The sequence below is a fragment of the Protopterus annectens genome, chromosome 10.part0 (genome assembly GCF_019279795.1).
Source record: "Protopterus annectens isolate FY-2018-M chromosome 10.part0, PAN1.0, whole genome shotgun sequence".
Lineage (NCBI taxonomy): Eukaryota > Metazoa > Chordata > Ceratodontiformes > Protopteridae > Protopterus > Protopterus annectens.
Window position 1 is genome coordinate 449,067,771 of NC_056744.1, and position 19,163 is coordinate 449,086,933.

General features: G+C 44.0%; 1 protein-coding gene across 1 annotated transcript in view; it reads right to left on the bottom strand.

The window, feature by feature from the left end:
• Positions 1-19,163, bottom strand: part of DMAP1 (DNA methyltransferase 1 associated protein 1) — a 634,515-nt gene that overhangs the window by 394,979 nt on the left and 220,373 nt on the right. The window lies entirely within an intron of this gene.

Genomic DNA, 19,163 nt, shown 5'->3' on the forward strand with positions numbered 1-19,163 from the left:
ATAAGTGTGCACACCCATAAACTAATACTTTGTTGAAGCACCTTTTGCTTTAATTACAGCCAGGGCTGGTGCTAGTATTTTCGGGGCCCCCAGCAAGTTTCAAGTTGGGGGCCCTACCCAGGAGAACATAAAAAGTGTGACCATATTGCCATCACGCTTCCTTCCCTATCAAGCTCATGCAGCATCATTTAACAATCACTGTGTAGTGTTATTACATTCAGATTAAAAAGACTTGAAATGTCAAGGTACACACTGGCTGGCATTTAGTACCAATGTTACATTATGACAAGCCCCTGTACGACAGCAAGGTAGCCACTCACAACAGTATACACACACACTGACTGGGACTGCACAGTGGGTGCAGCAGTTAACTTAGTCGCCCCCCCCCCCCCCAGCAAGAGGTTCTCTGGTTCGATTCTCAGCTGGGGTGCCTTTTGTGTGGAGTCTGCATGTCCTCCCTGCGTTCGTGTGGTTTCCTCCCACATTCCAAAGACATGCTTCTGCTGCATTTCTCCTTGGCCCTCTGCTAAAAATAGGCTCTGTCCTAATCGGACCTTCCCGGTCAACAAATGTTAAATAAATAAAATTTAGTACTAATAAATTATGACAAGCCGCTGTGCCACAGCAAGGTAGCCACACACAGAGGTTCACACACTGACTGGCATTTAATACTAATGTTACATTACAAGCCCCTGTACCACAGCAAGGTAGCCACAAACACACACACACACACACACACACACACACACACACACACACACACACACACACACACACACACACACACACACACACACACACACACACACACACACACACACACACACACACAGGCATTTAGTAGTAATGTTGTTACATTATGGCAAGCCTCTGTACAGCATCAAGGTAGCCAGTCCCACAGAGGTAGACAAAGACACCCACACAGACTCCTTCACACAGGACACAGACTCAGAGACAAGACATAGACACCCACACATGATGGACAGCACTACAGTAAGACTGAACATTAATAATTTAAAATACTGGGCTTATGAACTAATAATGATGCTAGAATAAGATTCTGCAGTAGTATGCGTTATGTGACCCCACATTTTTGAAGAACAGACCAAAACTAAAACATCTGGACATTGTGCAACATTCTCACAGCCCCTACCAACCTCCTAACTCCTCAGCATAATTTCAAAGCTGAAAATAACTGCAGAACAAAGGTGTAACATCAAGGACAGTTACAAACGTTGTAATAAACTTAGAAAGATATTAAAATAACAGGGATTGCATTAGCATTCATTACAATAATCAGTACATTCTGAAGACCTCTCATAGTCCCCCCCAAAAGTCTCAGCACAATTCTAGAGGAGGTTTGTTTGTTTCTTTCTGCTTTTCCCGGTTAGCGGAACTCCGGTCCGCTAATGATTGGCAGTAGATTTTTACGTACTGGCTTGCCGGGCCTAACGCACAACCTTCAGCGAAGGAATGCCCATTCACGCATGTCGCCACACAGAAGACGCTCTGAGAATCAAACGGGCAACGTCTAACTGTGAGGCGACAACGCTACCGCAGCACCACCACCGCAGTACAATTCTAGAGGAGGTACAAAAAAAAAAAAAAAAAGACAAGGACGTAACATTAGGGGGTTTAAATCATTGTGGTTATGAACTAATAAAGATGGTAGGATGGTAGAATAACAGATTTTTCCAGTAGGATGCATTGTGTGAATTCACATTTTTGATGACTAACAGACCAAAAATACAGGTCAAACTTCTAAGCATTATGCAACATTCTCACAGCCCCTACCCCTCTCTTCTAACCTCACAGCTTAACAATTCCAGACAAAGCCCCCCCCCCAAAAAAAAAAAAAAAAATTGCAGAACAAAGGCATAACATCTGGGATAGTTTGAAACTTTGCTATGATCACCTTTGATAGTAGAACAGGGGTTGCACTGGCACGCATTAAGACATCGGTACATTCTGCAGAATTTTCACAGCCCTTACCCCCCAAGTATCTAAGAACAACAAATCTGGATGAAGTGAAAGTAAAATAAAAACACAAAGGTATAACATAAAAAAACAATGTGCTTATCAGCAAATATAGATGCTGGAATAACAGATTATGAAGTAAAATGCATTGCGTAACCCCACATGTTTTACTGAAAACAGATAAATACCAGGCAAACATTTGAATATTGCACAACATTCTCACAGACTGTAACCTCCTTACCAACCTGTCAGCACAATAATTCTAGACAAAGCAAAAAATTATCATAGAACAAAGGCGTACCATTAGGGATAGTTGTAAACACTGCCAGTATATACAATACTAGTATAACAGTGTTTGCATTAGTATATATTAAAACAGCAGCTATACATTCTGCAACATTCTCACAGCCACTAACTCCCTTCCCAACCTCTCAGCACAATAATTCTGGACAGAGCAAAAAATTATCATAGAACAAAGGTGTAGCATCCGGCTTAGCTGTAAACACTGCCGGTTTACACAAAACATACTAGCAGAACAGGGTTTGCATTGGTATACATTAAACATCTGTATATTCTGCAGCCACCGTGGTGCAGCGGTTAGCATTGCTGCCTCACAGCAAGAGGTTCTCCGGTTCGATTCTAGGCTGGGGTGCCTTCTGTGCGGAGTCTGCATGTCCTCCCTGTGGTCGCGTGGTTTCCTCTTGGTGCTCCGGTTTCCCCCCACATCCCAAAGACATGCAGTAGGTGGATTGGACACTCTAAATTGGCCCTAGGTGTGAGTGTGTGCGTGTGTGTGCCTTCTGTGGAAGGTTGGACGCCAGGCTGGCAACTCGACACCGTAAAACTCCACTGCCAATCATGAGTGGACAGATGATCCACTGTGGCAACCCCTAACCGGGAAAAGCCGAAAGAAGAAGATATTCTGCAGCATTCTCACAGCCACTATACCCCCACTACCAATATTTCAGTACAATTGTACACAAAACAAAAATGCAATATTGAATATTCTTATGCAAGACTAGATAAAAAACTACATCAAATCTGGACATTAATTACAAACAAGCCTTCTTTCCTCAGTCTCTTAGCAGAAGAATTCTGGACAAAGATAAAATAAAACTGTTACAACCACAGCCCCCTCATTCCCCCCCACCCCACCCCCCACACACACACAAATCATCTTAGTGTAAGAACTCTGCAGAATAACATTTATACAATCCTCCCTAGCCCCCAGCAAAAAATAAAGTTAAAAATAAACCCAGCAACTTACCTTTTCTGCAGTTGATAGAAGGCTGCTACTAATCCTCTGCTTGCTTCTACTACACACAGACCAGACCTGTTCAGCCCTTTTAAATTGCCCTCAAAAGGACAGTTTTTCAGATTTTTAGAAATTGCCTTTACAAGGGCAGTTAAAATACAGCTGCTTTGCTGGTCCCCCAGTCGTTTCAGCAAAACCTGCATCCTCCATCCATCCTCACAGCATACCTCTAAACCTCTTAGCATGAAAAATCTGGACAAAGCCAAAAAATAATAGGGGTACAAAGGCTTAAAAATAGGGACACTTTTTAAATATTGCTCATATAAACTTGCAAACTTGCTCTCAGACTTTGCTTTAGCGTACATTTTTCTGAAGGATATAAAGTCTGAAACTGAAATTTATGTGTCTGCTATTATTTAGTTACTTCAATACTCAATGTATAAGAAAACCACAAATTTTATGAAGAACAAACCAAAAATATAAACAAAAATCTGGATATTCTTAAAAATCTGGGCAGTTCAGATATGTGCCTAATGTCGACAAACAGTCGACCCAAACAGTAAACCCAATCAGGAAGCTAGAACTTGCTTCTTGATTCCTGCAGCCAGTCAGGTCCCTTGCTTCACTTGAAGCAGACCTGATTGAGAGCAGCTGACAAGTAAAGCAAGGGACCTGATTGGCTGCAGCCATCAAGGAAGCAAGTTCTTTCAGGAGGAAAAAAAAAATAAAAGGCAGAATCCCGCGACGGCACTGCCGAATGAATGAGGTGCCAAGCAAGGAGTGGAAGCGATGTTGAAACCCACAGCTGCTTCATATGGGGGCCCTCGTACGTGGGGAGATAATCGGGGGCTTCCTGCGGCTGCAGGTTTGGTGGGTGCCTAACACCGGCTATGATTACAACATTCAGTCTTCTTGGGTAGGAGTCTATCAGCATGGGGAGATAATTCGGGGCTCCCCGCGGCTGCGGGTTTGGCGGGTGCCTAACACTGGCTATAATTACAGCATTCAGTCTTCTTGGGTAGGAGTCTATCAGCATGGCACATCTTGACTTGGCAATATTTGCCACTCTTTCTTGCAAAAGCGCTCCAAATCTGTCAGATTGTGAGGGCATCTCTTGTGCACAGCCCTCTTCAGGTCACCCAGAGATTTTCTATTGGATTTAGGTCTGGGCTCTGGCTGGGCCATTCCAAAACTTTGAAGCCATTTTTTTGTTGATTTGGCTGTATATGCTTGGGGTCATTGTTATGTTGAAAGGTGAAATTCCTCTTCATCTTTCTAGTAGACACCTGTAGGTGTTGGGCCAAAAGTGACTGGTATTTGGAATTGTTCATAATTCCATCCACCTTGACTAAAGCCCCAGTTCCAGCTGAAGAAAAGCACCCCCAAAGCATGATACTGCCACCACCATGCTTTACCATGGATATGGTGTTCTTTTGGTGATGTGAAGTGTTGTTTTTGTGCAAAACATACCTTTTGGAATTGTAGCCAAAAAGTTCAGCCTTGGTCTCATCAGACCATAACACATTTTCCTGCATGCTTTTGGAGACTTGATGTAGTGTTTTGCAAATTTTAGCCAGGCCTGGATGTTTTGCTGTGTAAGAAAAGGCTTCCGTCTTGCAACCCTACCCCATAGGCTAGACAATCACCACCTATACAATTTTGAATTATAAAGTAGCTCACATTTCTACACTAATCCAAATCAACACCCATCCATTATCACACATGTATTAACCTTTTACCAATCCCTACCCTTTTTACCATTGCAAAATGCTATCAATACAAACAACCCTCTTGTTTCATACACATCTAACAGTTGCCACACCCTGTAATCAAAACAGGCCAATCTCCACTATACCCCCCTCCCCCACCATTAAAATACAACACATATCCACCTACACATTCAGCTGCTCTAAGACTTCCCACATATTCACCCTCCTATTGGATTTAACCCCTGCTCTACCACATACCCACAAACTCACTATCTCCCCTCTCCAACATCTCACAACACAGGAACCACACACTGTTAGTCCCACTCTAACAACCTCATCACGCTAATAAAACACACAATGTTACATTCACTAAAACAAGAAGTTATGTACTCACCATAACGTTCGATGTATGTAGTTCATCTCGCCTTACATTCTTACCCGTAGGTTCGGAGCTGAACCTCGGCTCTGACTCGGCCATACTCTAGCTCGAAGTCTTCAATTGGCTCATAGCTAAGAGGTATCCCATCATGCAACAGGTCTACTCCCCAGATCTTGTTTGCTGCAAGCACACAAACTGAGAACAACCACCACCCCAACAGAAAGGACTACCGACACCTAGAGACTATATCTCCAGGTCCTCCAGGAGGGGGTAGGAGGGAGGGTTAGTAAGAATGTAAGGCGAGATGGACTACATACCATTAACCGTTATGGTGAGTACATAACTTCTTGATGTTATGTAGTCCAATCTCGCCTTCATTCTTACCCGTGGGACAGTGTCCCTAGCACCCTGATCTTGGGTGGCTCAGTGAAAAATACTCTTGAGCACTGAGGAACCAAAGGAAGATCTGCCTCTAGAGACCATATCTAATTTGTAGTGACTAATAAAGGTATGAAGTGAAGCCCATGTTACTGCAGCATAAATATCATCCATAGACATCCTAGCCTGAAATTCAGTTGAGGCAACCACAGATCGTGTAGAATGAGCCCTCACTTTAAAGGGTAATTCTTTGCCATTGGAAGTATAAATAAAGGAGATGCAATCGGAAATCCAGCGAGACAAGGTTACCTTAGAAACAGGAACCCAAAGTCTAGTGTCTGAAAACGAGACAAAGATTTGATCTGATTTCCTGAAATCTTTTGTCCTGGGTAAATAGAAACACAATTGTCTATGAACATCTAGCTGATGAAACTTAAATTCTGCCTTGTTGGAGAATTCAGGAAAAAAACAGGCAACTCAATAGATTGGTTGATATTGACAACAGAGGCAACCTTTGGAAAAAAAGAAGGACTGGTTCTTAAGGAGACCCTATCTTTGTGAAACACCAAATAAGGCGGCATAATCGGTAATGCTTGGAGTTCAGTGACCCACCTAACTGAAGTTATGGCTACCAATAATACTGTCTCACATGACAAGAATTTAATGTTACACATATCTGCAGGCTCAAAAGGAGCTGAGGTGACCTTCTGTAATACAAAATTGAGGTCCCATGGCATTACTGGATCAAAAACTGGAGGTTGGAGTAACAATGTCCCTTTCAGAAAAGCCCTACAAAGCCTATGAGCCATAAGGTTGGGTTCATTAGCAACGTGAAAGGTAGAAATCGATGCCAGTTGCACTTTAATGGTTACTGCAGCTGACCCCTGACTGAACAGTTGAGAAAAAAATTCTAATATTGCCGGCGCTGTATAAGGATCAATATTGTCTCTCACGGGCCCAAACAGAAAATCTCTTCCACTTACTGGAATAAAACTTCCTGGTAGAATGCTTGTGGGAAGATGATAGAATATGGACCACTTCCGTGTAAAAATCATGAAGCCTGACTAAGGACGGTGCTGGAGCAGCCAAGCTGTCAACTTGAGGGTCCGGATGGAGGGATTGGAACTGTCCTGACATACGAGTCAGCAGATCTAGAGCTGGGTCCAAAATAGTACAGTTGTGTACACTTACCATAAATGCAGATGTTCACTGTTGCAGTCATTACATTTGGGTAATCTGCTGGCAGGTTGCCCTCAGTCGGCCTGAATAACAAAGTCTTGGGTCCTGCGTCGGTTGCTGTCTCCTCTTCCATGACGTCAGGGGTATAAAACATGCAGCCGATGCCATTTTATTCAATTTTTCTTGCCCCAGATGTCAGGTGCCCCCCAAATGGGGAGCAAAACAAAACAAAACAAAAAAAAATATATATATATATATATATATATATATATATATATATATATATATATATATATATATATATATAAATATATATAAACAGCAATATATATAAAAATGCATTTTAAGCAACATAAACTTTACCTTCATTTAAAAGCAAATACACCACAAAGGCTTTAGAATACAGTGAAGAAAAAAGAAGGTATAGAAAAGGAGGCTGGCAGGTGGGTAACCCGGACTGCAACAGTGAATACACTTGAACATCTACATTTATGGTAAGTGTACACAACTGTACTATGCTCTTCGTGTTTCACTGTTGCAGTCATTACATTTGAGTAAAATCCCAACGCTATGGATGGGAAGATGGAACTAAATAGCATTAGGAGCGGCTATAAGGCCCTGCAGAACTGCAGTGGCAAAGCCTGCCCTGGATTTGGAGAAGAGAGGCAAATGATAATGCTTTGTGAAGGTATGAACAGAGCTCCAAGTAGCAGCTTCTAGAATGTCTTTGGTTGGAACTCCCCTGAGAATGGCTGCTGAGGTAGAGGCAGCCCTGGTGGAATGTGACCTGATTCCCTTGGGCACAGGTTTACCATGCTGCAAGTAGCAGAAACGAATGCAGTGGTTTAACCACTTAGAAATAGTCTGCTTTGATATGGCCTTCCCATCTGATCCTGAAGCAAATGCCACCAGTAGTTGCTCAAACTTTCTTAGAGATTTGGTCCTGTTTAAGTAGAGAGTCTTAGTTGTCTGTGTACGTCCAATGAATGCAGAATCCGCTCCCCCCTTGTTCTGCGGATTTGGGTAAAATGTTGGCAGGTGAATAGTTTGGTTAAGAGCCACACTGGATACCACCTTAGGCATAATGGAAGGATTGGTCCTGAGGGACACCCTGTCTGGGTAAAATGTAATAAAAGGCTCCACAGCCATAAGAGCCTGTAGTTCTGAAACCCTTCTTGCTGAAGTGATTGCTAAAAGGATAGCTGTTTTCCAAGATAAAAATTTTATATCCGCAGTAGCTGCTGGGTCAAAAAGAGGTAGGGTGAGTTTTTCCAGCACAAAATTGAGGTCCCATGCAGGAGTTGGTGATCTTATGGGAAGCCTTAAATTTTTGGCCCCTCTAAGATACTGTTTTAGCAGAGGATGAGAAAAGATGGGAGGCTCCATGTTGTAATGAGCCGAGATGGCAGAGGCATGGATTTTTATTGAAGAAAAAGATATGCCTTTATCAAGCATCTCAGTCAAGTATTGTAAAATCTGAGGGATATTTGGTTTTGCTGCATCTGTTCCTTGTGCTTGGTTCCAAGCACAGAATCTCTTCCATTTATCAGCATAAAAGACTTTCTAGTACTAGCCTTCTGGCTTCCAAAATGACATTCATCACAGATTTACTGAGAGGTGTTGTTTGAATAATTAAATGATCAGCCAAGCTGCAAGGTTCAGAGCTTGGAGCTGAGTGTGCAGAATTTGACTGTTCTGCTGTGACAGTAGATGAGGTATTTGAGGCAAGTACCAAGGAGGGAGTTGAAACATATTCCTTAGAATTGGGTACCAGTGCTGGCGAGGCCAGCCCAGAGCAATTAGGATCATTTTTGTTTTTTCCTGTCTGACCTTTATTAAGACCTTGGAGAGAAGAGGCAGAGGGGGAAAGGCATAGACTGATAAGTTTTTCCAAATGAAGGATACGGCATCCACTTTCCATGCTTGTCTGTGATAAGTCCTTGTGCAGAATTTGTCCAGTTGATAATTTTGGGGAGAGGCAAATAGATCTATGTCTGGGCTCCCCCATTTCCTTGTTATCATGCTGAAGACTTGTGGATCCAGCTGCCACTCGTGGGGATCCATGAGGTTTCTGCTTAGTTCGTCTGCCAGAGTATTTTTCATTCCTGGCAGGAACTGTGCATGCAGATGTACTTGGTAAGTCAATGCTGTGTCCTACAAAGTCATGACTAGTCTGCAAAGGGGGTAAGACTGTGTGCCCCCCTGCTTATTTATATACCACAGGACCAGGGTATTGTCTGTCTATCAGTAGTTGTCCTGTATGAAGTAGGTCCTTGAAGGATGTCAGGGCATTTTGAACAGCTAGCATCTCTTTTTGATTGATATGTAGATGCATTTGGTTTGAGGTCCATGCGCCCTGAATGAATCTTCCTGCCATGTGGGCCCCCCAGGCATAATCTGATGCATCTGTTGTTAGTGTCTGCCTGGCTGGGGTTAATGTGAATGGCTGTCCCTTGTTTTGGTGACAAGCCTTTGCCCACTATCAAAACTCTTGTTGCAGGCAGGGAATGAGAGTAATCGTAGTTTCCAGGCTGTGGCAAGGTTGATTCCAAACACTTTTGAAGGTGCCACTGAAGTTTCCTCATATGCAGTCTTGCATGTGGAATTGGTAGGATGCAGGATGCCATGAAGCCCAAAGCCTGCAGAATTTTTCTTGCAGATAACTGGGCCTTTGTTTCCAACATTTTGAAATAGGCAGTCAGTTGCCTTTGTTTGTCTGGCGTGAGATAAGCCATCTGGGCAGTTGTATTTAAGCTTGCACCCAGGAATATTATCTCTTGAGAGCATACTAGTTTTGATTTCTTTTCGTTGACTGTGTACCCTAGGCATGCTAGAAGTCTTTTCACAAACACCAGATGTTGTAGAAGAATGTCCTTGTTCTCTGCTTGAATTAGACAGTCGTCCAAGTAAGGATATATTTGTATTCCTCTTTGTCTGCAGAATGCAATTACTGGTGCCAGGCCCTTTGTAAAGACCCTGGGTGCAGTAGATAAGCCAAAGGGCAGTGCAGAGAAAGTACAGTTTTGTACCTACCATAAATGTAGATGTTCGAGTGTAAACACTTGGGTTATCCTGCCGTCAGGCGGTTCCCCAGTCGGCCTGAGTTCCAAAGTCTTGGTCCGGCGTCAGTTGCGGTCGCCTCCTCCCTGACGTCAGTGCGACAGGGGTATACAAGATGCTGCCGACGCCATTTTCTTCAGTTTTTCTTGCCCCAGATGTCAGGTGCCCCCAAATAGGTAGGCAATTCAAATTGCTAGTAAAATATACAAAAGAAAAAGCAAAACAATTTTTAGTTACCAGCAAATACTCCCCATAGGTAATGAAGGGTAGATGACCTAGGTAAATACCAGAGGGTAAGAGGGGAAGGAGGGAGGGTAACCTGGACTGCAGCAGTGTTTACACTCGAACATCTACATTTATGGTAGGTACAAAACTGTACTCTGTTCATCATGTTACACTGCTGCAGTCATTACACTTGGGTGGAATCCCAAAGCTGAGGTAGGGAGGCTGGATCTATAAGGCATTAGGGGTGGCTATAAGGCCCTGCAGTACAGCAGTGGCGAAGCCAGCTCTGGATTTGGAGTATAAAGGCAAATGGTAATGTTTGGTGAAGGTATGCACAGAACTCCATATTGCTGCTTCCAAAATATCCTTGGTAGGTACTCCTCTGAGGTAGGTAGTTGAAGTGGCTGTTGCCCTGGTGGAGTGAGATCTAATGCTGTTAGGTACAGGTTTCCCATGGTGGGTGTAACAGAAACGTATACAGTGTCCTATCCATTTTGAAATAGTCTGTTTTGAAATGGCTTTTCCCTGTGTTCCTGCAGTGTATGCTACCAATAATTGCTCAGATTTTCTGAAAGCTTTGGTTTTTGTCCAAGTAGAAGCGTAACTGCCTGTGAATGTCCAAAGAGTGCAGTAGTCTCTCCCCTTTGTTCTGTAGTTTTGGATAAAAAGTTGGCAAGTGAATAGTTTGGTTTAGAGCCACACTTGATACCACCTTTGGCATAAACGTAGGGTTAGTTCTTAAAGACACCCTGTCCTGGTGGAAGATGAGGAAAGGTTCCACTGCCATTAGTGCCTGTAATTCTGAAATTCGTCGTGCTGATGTTATTGCCAGTAGCAGAGCAGTTTTCCAAGAGATGTATTTTAATTATGCTGTGCTAGCTGGCTCAAAAGGAGGTAAAGTTAATTTTTCCAAAACAAAGTTGAGGTCCCAAGTTGGTGTAGGTGCTCTACAGGGTGGTCTTATGTTTTTAGCCCCTCTGAGGTACTGTTTGAGCAAAGGATTAGAAAAAAATATTTGGATCCGTGTTGTAATGAGCAGAAATTGCTGAGGCATGGATCTTGATGGATGAAAAAGAGGCCCTTGTCCAGCATCTTAGTTAAGTATTGAAGTATCTGAGGAATGCTTGGGACAAGAGGGTCAAGGGTGTGCGCTTGGTTCCAGGCACAGAATCTCTTCCATTTGTCCAAGTAGGCTTTCCTGGTGCTAGGCCTTCTGGCCTCCAGAATGACATCCATAAGAGCTTTGGAGACAGGCATTGCTTGACTAAGAAATTTTCCATGCAGCTAGATGTAAGGTCTTTAGCTGGCTGTGAAGTATCTGACTGTTGTGCTGTGTCAACAACTGTGGGATTTGAGGCAAAATCCAGGGTGGTTCTTGTGCTAAGTTCTTTAAGATTGGGTACCAGTGCTGGCATGGCCAGTCTGGTGCAATCAGGATAATTTTTGGTTCTTCCTGCCTGGCTTTTATGAGTACCTTTGGAAGAAGAGGTAAGGGAGGGAAAGCGTATACTTGTAGTTTTTTCCAGCTGAATGAGAGGGCATCCACTTTCCATGCTTGTGGATGGTAGCTCCTTGTGCAGAATTTCTGTAATTGGCAGTTCATTGGGGAAGCAAACAGATCTATGTCCGGGCTCCACCATTTTTGTGTTATCATTCTGAATATTTGTGGGTTCAATTCCCATTCATGGGGGTCCATGATGTTTCTGCTTAGGTCGTCTGCCAGTGTGTTTTTCTCTCCTGGCAGGAATTGTGCTTGCAGACGAACATGGTAGTTTAGAGCTGTGTTCCACAAGGTCATGGCTTGTCTGCAGAGGGGGTAGGAGTGCGTGCCCCCTTGCTTGTTTATGTACCACATAACTGTGGTGTTGTCTGTCTTTAGTAGTAATTGTCCTGGATGCAGCAGGTCCTTGAAAGCTATAATTGCATTTTGTACAGCTAGCATCTCTTTTTGATTGATGTGGAGATGTCTTTGCTCTGTGGGCCACTCGCTCTGAATACATTTTCCTGCCATGTGTGCTCCCCAGGTGCAATCCGATGCATCTGTTGTCAGTGTTTGCCTGGCTGTGGTTTGAGTGAAAGGCTGTCCCTTATTGAGGTGACAAGCTTGAGCCCACCATCGAAACTCCTGTTGTAGGCAAGGAATTAGTGGTATAACCATTTCCAAACTTTGACAGTGTTGAGACCATACAGTCTTTAGGTACCATTGTAGTTTCCTCATATGCAGTCTGGCATATGGTATTAGTAGTATGCAAGATGCCATGAAGCCCAAGGCCTGCAGAATTTTTCTTGCAGGGAGTTGGGTCTTTGTTGCCATTAAATGAAAGTATTGAGTCAGTTTGTCCTTACTTGTCTGGCGTGAGATAAGCCATCTGGGCCGTTGTGTTCAAGCTGGCACCCAGGAATATTATCTGTTGTAAGGGCACTAGTTTTGATTTCTTTTCGTTCACTGTGTACCCCAGGCAACTTAATAATTTTTTTACGTACGCCAGATGCTTTAGTAGAATTATCCTTGCTCTCTGTTTGAATCAGGCAGTCGTCCAGGTATGGATAAATTTGAATTCCTTTTTACCTGCAAAATGCAATTACTGGTGCCAGGCACTTTGTGAAGACCCTGGGCGCAGTAGATAAGCCAAAGGGCAGTGCAGAGAATTGATAGTGCATTGAACTTGCTAGAAATCTGAGGTATCTTCTGCAGTTTTGTCTGATAGGGACATGCAGGTATGCCTCTTTGAGGTCCAAAGTCACGAGCCAAGCTTTCTTGCCCAGCATGGGAAGAAGCTGCTGTAGTGTCAGCATCTTGAATTTCGGAACATCCAGGTAAGTGTTTAGTGAAGAAAGGTCCAGAATGGGTCTCCAGGCTTTGTCCTTTCTGGGAACCAGAAAGAGTCTTGAGTAAAATTCTTGTCCTTGTTCCTGTGGTGGTACCTTTTGAATAGCTCTCATGTCCATGAGTGCTGTAATTTGTTTTTGAGCCTCTGCCCATTGATTTGGTGGCAGATTTGGCATTCCTTTTAACCTTGGCAGTGTGTGAAAGTGGAACCTGTAACCTTGAGATACAATGTTGAGAACCCATTTGTCTTTGGTGATGCAATGCCAATTGTGATAGAAAAGTGCCAGTTTTCCTCCTAAGGGGGCTGCCAAGAGAGAGCTGTTTGGCAGCTGCAGTGGAAAGTCATTGAGGCTGCTTTTTGTAAGGTTGAGGCCTGTCTTCCCCTTCTTTCTGGCCTGGTGTGCCCCATTGTCGAGGCCTGTAGGGGCCTTGTGTCTGACCTCTACCTCTCGGACGCCTGTATCTGCCCCTTTGAGGTCTTCTGTGACTGGAAAGGACCAATTCTTTGTTGGCCAATTTCTGCTAAAAACGAGGAGGCTGAACCTGTAAGAAATCTTTCACCGTTTGCATAGATTTTGTCTTATCCTCCATCTTCTTTAATACCTCCGCTGCCTTAACTCCAAAGAGCACATCCCTTTGCAAAGGTGCATCCAATAATTTGACCTTAACATGATCTGGTAACGTATGTTCTTTTAACCAAGCATGCCTTCTAATGACAGAGGCTGTAACTGCTGCTCTACAGGAGGCCTCTAAGGAATCAAACCCACATTGCAAAGTACGTTTTCCCACTTGTTCAGCTGCATGCAATAAATCCTGCATCTCTTTAAAATTAGGAGGATCTGAATCTGGAAGCATCTTTTGTTTCAATTGAGACATCAAAAATTGCTGATATTTTAGCATGTGAAACTGGCAGTTCAAGGCTCTCATTGCTGAAGTTGCAGACGTATATACCTTCTTTCCCCATCTGTCTAATGCTCTGGAATCTCTATCAGAGGGAACTGTGTTTTTTGCTGATGAGGCCTTAATCCCTTTGGGTCCCTGAGAAATAGTTTCAGGGTCAGCAGCAGGGCTTTTGTACAGAAATTTGTGAGAGTCAGGGACTCTGTAGTATCTATCAGGTTTAACTGGGGCTGGGGGTAAGGAGTCAGGGTTTAAGCTGGATTCAGTGTACACATCATCCACAATATCTAAAATCCTGGCCTTCCCAATGGAAATGCTCCCTCATGGTATGTAAGGTCTCCCCAAAGGAGTAGTCCTCAGGCGGAGAGGCTGATGGTATTAATTCCTCAGCATCAGAGTCCTCATAAGGGGGTAAAAAATATCCTAGGTCCGAGGAAGAGTCTGAGAAAATGGACACCTGGTTGGAAGATTCATAGTCTGCATCCTGTCTGGGCTTTTTATCAGGAGGGGGATGGGCCCCCCCCCGCCTGATCACGGTGATTAGGTCTTCGACCATTTTAACATTTGTTTCTTAGGCATGGAGGCCTGTCCTGGAGAGAGTTGTGTCTGTTTCTTTGCTTTTAAGGGGGGCTTAGACTTAGCAGAGGGTTTAATGGTCAACTGGGTAGGTCTGAAAACACCCTCTGTAGCTGTGGATTGCTCAGCTACTTCGGTCCCCTCTGTAGGGTTAGGATCGGAAAGCTGAAAACCTAGTGTGTCTGAAGGCCCAGCCTGCTCCACGTGGGAGTCGGAGGCGGTCTGTGGTTCTGTGGAAGCAGTCGTCAGGGGCTGCGTAGGCGCCTCACTGAAAACCGGAGAACCGGTGACCGGCCTAGAAGAGGCCTCGTCGTCAGTTTTGGGCCTCAGATGCCTGTCCTTGTCTTTGCGCTTTTTATGCATTGCGGTCGTCGGAAGTTCCGACGGCATGGTGTAATTGAATTTTCTGCCAAAATAATGTCGGGCAAAATCAAACAGACGTTTAATAGTGCGCTTGTTAAACCTAGCACAAAACCGACAAAGTACAGTTTTGTACCTACCATAAATGTAGATGTCCGAACTGGATAGCATCTGCAGTCATAACAGCTGGGTTGTCCTGTCGTCAGGCAGCCCTTCAGTCGGCCGGATTCCAAAGTCCGGGTCCGGCTTCGGCTGATGTCGCACTTCACCCGACGTCATCTCTGTTGGGCTTCGGCTATAAAGCAACCAGCCCACGCCATTTTCCTCAGTGTTTCTTGCCCCAGATGCCAGAAGCCCTCTTGAAGGCTAAAATTTTGGATAGAATGCCAATGTTTCCAAAAAAGGTATAGGTAAACACAAAAATAAGCATGTATGTACATATATACAAACAAATACACCATAAAAGACTCCCCCCCACCAGTTAGCTATTAGGGGGGGGGTAAACACCCTAGGAGTACCACAGAGGGAAGGAGGGAGTAATCCTGACTGCAGATGCTATCCAGTTCGGACATCTACATTTATGGTAGGTACAAAACTGTACTATGTCCTTCATGGATGCATCTGCAGTCATAACAGCTGGGTAGAATACCATAGCCAACTAGGGGAGGAGGATAAAGGAAGATTATGGTGTGTTTAAGATCCCTTGCAGTACAGCAGTGGCAAACCCTGCTCGGGATCTGGAATATAGAAGCAAATTATAATGCTTGGCAAATGTATGCACGGAGGTCCAAGTAGCCGCCTCAATAATGTCTTTGGTTGCCACTCCTCGTAAGAAGGCTGTGGTAGTGGCTGTTGCCCTTGTAGAATGAGGTCTTATGTTCTGTGGAATTGGTTTTCCATGGAAGGCGTAACAGAATCGAATGCAATTTCCTATCCATTTGGAGATTGTCTGTTTGGAAATAGCTCTTCCTTCCCTTCCTGTTGCATAGGCTACAAAAAGTTGGTCAGTCTTTCTGTTGCTTTTGGTTCTGTCCAAGTAGTAGCGTAGCTGTCTATGTACATCCAAGGTATGCAATATTCTTTCCCCTCTGTTTTGTGGGTTGGGAAAGAAGGTAGGGAGGTGGATTGCCTGGTTTAAGGACACCCTGGATACCACCTTAGGCATAAAGGTTGGATTAGTCCTCATGGACACTCTATCTTGGTGGAAGATTAGGAAGGGTTGCACTGCCATTAAGGCCTGTAGTTCTGAAACCCTCCTTGCTGAAGTAATTGCCAGTAGGAAAGCAGTTTTCCAAGACAGGTATTGTAGGTCTGCTGTTGCTGCTGGTTCAAAGGGTGATAGTGTCAACTCTTCTAGTACGAAGTTTAAGTCCCAAGTTGGCAATGGTGGTTTCCTTGGAGGTTTTACATTCTTGATTCCTCTGAGGAACTGTCTGAGCAAAGGGTGTGAAAAAACAGGTGGATCAAAGCTGTATTCTGCTGAAATAGCTGATGCATGTATCTTGATGGAGGAGTAGGACAGGCCTGAATAGAGAAGTTCGCCAGGTACTCCAGAATATTAGGCATATCTATGTTTGACACATCTTTTCCTCTTTCAGAACTCCAAGTGACAAACCTTTTCCATTTTCCAGCGTAGTTCCTTCTTGTTGAAGGTCTGCGTGCTTCAAGAATAATGTCTTTAACTCTTTGGGAAAGTTCTTGATTAGCTGCTGCTATGTGATGTTCCATGCAGTCAGTTGTAACGTTTTCAGGTTTGGATGTATGGTGCTGTAGTTGTTCTGAGTTAGCATCAAAGGCATCAGTGGTATTGGCCACATATTGTTCCGAGACATGCTCCTCAGCAGTGGGTACCAGTGTTGTCTTGGCCAGTTTGGAGCTATCAGGATTATCCTTGGCTGTTCCTCCTTGATTTTTAATAATACTTTGTGTATCAAGGGAAAAGGTGGGAATGCATATGCTGTTAGGCCTTTCCAGCTGAAGGAGAGAGAATCCACTTTCCATGCTAATGGGTGGAATGTCCTTGTGCAAAATTTTTGGAGCTGGTGATTGTGGGGTGATGCGAATAGATCTATCTGAGTCATTCCCCATTTCTTTGTGATGGTCTTGAAGATGTCCGGGTGCAGGTGCCATTCGTGGGCATCTGTTGTGGTTCTGCTTAATATGTCTGCTAGAGTATTTTCTTTTCCTGGTACAAATATTGCCTGTAGCTGGATGTTGTAGCTGAGTGCCAGGGTCCATAGTTCCAAAGTCAGTCTGCATAGGGTGCGAATGAGTGCCTCCCTGTTTGTTGATGTACCACATGACTGTGGTGTTGTCTGTCCTTATCATCAACTGGCCCTCTTTGAGAAATGGTCTGAACTTTGGATTGCCAGTTTTACTGCCAGCATTTCTTTTAGGTTGATGTGCAGGTGAAGTTGATCCTGAGTCCACAATCCTTGCACGTTTGTCCATCATGTGGGCCCCCATCCTAGGTCTGAAGCGCCTGTTGTGATGTTCTGGCTTGCTTGACCTCTGCGAAAGGGAAGGCCTGGGTTTGACTGGCATGCCTGAGCCCACCATAGGAACTCCTGTTTTATGCATGGAATTAGTGGGATTTCTGTTTCTAGGCTGTGCCTGTGCTGGGACCATAAATTCCTTAGGTACCACTGTAGTTTTCTCCTATGAAGCCTGGCAAATGGGACCAAAATTATGCATGATGCCATGAAGCCCAAGGCCTGCAGTACCTTTCTTGCTGTTAACTTGTTCAGTTTTGTTAGTGCCAAGAAGTAAAGAGGGAGTGTTTTTTGTTTTTCTGTAGTTAGGAATGCCATTTGTCTTACTGTGTGCAATTCCGCTCCCAAGAAAGGCCTTGTTTGGGATGGTATCAGCCTTGACTTTGTAAATTGACTGTGTATCCCAGTGCTTGTAGCAAGTAAATGACCCTTTGTAAATCTGTTGTCAACTTGCTTTTGTTGTCCCTTGTAGCAGGCAGTCGTCCAGGTATGGGTAAATTTGAATTCCTGTAGTCTGCAATGGGCGATTACTGATGCCAGGCATTTTGTGAATACTCTGGGCAGTAGATAAGCCAAAAGGCAATGCTGAGAATTGATAGTGCTCTGATCCTGCAAGAAATCTGAGGTATCTTCTGCAGATTGGTCGAATAGGGACGTGCAGGTATGCCTCCTTGAGATCTAGAGTTACCAGCCAACACTCCTTGCCCAGCATGGGAAGAAGTTGCTGTAGGGTCAGCATTTTGAATTTTGGTACAATGATGTATGTATTTAAGGTGGACAGGTCGAGAATTGGTCTCCAACTTTTTCCTTTCTTGGAACTAGGAATAGTCTGGAGTAGAACCCTTTCCTTGCTCTGCTGTTGGTACTTTTCCACAGCTCTCATGTTTGCTAACTCCATTATCTGTTGTAGAGCTTCTGCTTTTGATTTGGAGGTAGATTTGGCATTCCTCTTTTGACTGGTAAAGTGTGGAAGTGGAATCGTAACCTTGATCTATGGTTTGTAAAATCCACTTGTCTTTTGTTATGTGGTGCCAGTTCTTTGAAAATAAGGTTAACTTTCCGCCTAGAGGAGCTGCTATTTGTTCCCTGGTAGGCGGGTTTAGGATTAAGTCACTGTGGCTGTGCTGTTGTAGTGGCAGTGGTTGTGTCTGAGCCTCTGTTGTTACCTTGCCACTGTCGTCCTCTGTAGGCACCACCTCTAGATTGGTTTCTGTCTCTGAACGCCTATTCCTGCCCTTTGAAATCTTGTGGAGTCAGGAAAGGACCAATTTTTGGCAGGCCAGGTCCTGCTAAACCTTGGGGGTTGAACCTGCAGGAAATCTTTAACCGTTTGAACTAATTTTGCTTTTTCTTCCATTTTCTTTATAACCTGCTGTGCAGGTGTACCAAACAAACTTGTCTTATCCATAGGAGCATCTAGCAACTTAGCTTTAACATGATCCGTAGAGGTTGCTCCTTTAGCCATGCATGTCTTCTTATCACTGTGCCAGTCATGGCTGATCTAAATGAAGCCTCCAGTGCATCATAGCCACATTTTAAGGAATGGTTACTAACCTGTTGTATGTTATTTACCATCTCTAATACATATTTCTTGTCAAGAGATTCATCAGTGGTTAGCTTTTTAGTTAACTGATCAAGCATAAACTCTTGGTATTGTATCATGTGAAATTGACAGTTTAAAGCTCTAGCTGAGAGAGTAGCTGAAGTGTAAACCTTTTACCCCATCTGTCTAATGACCTTGCTTCCCTTTCAGAAGGAATAGGGTTTTAGCTATGGTCGCGCTACTGCCTTGGGACCCTGGGATATAGATTCGGGTCTGCAAGAGGGGCCTTGTAAAGGTGGT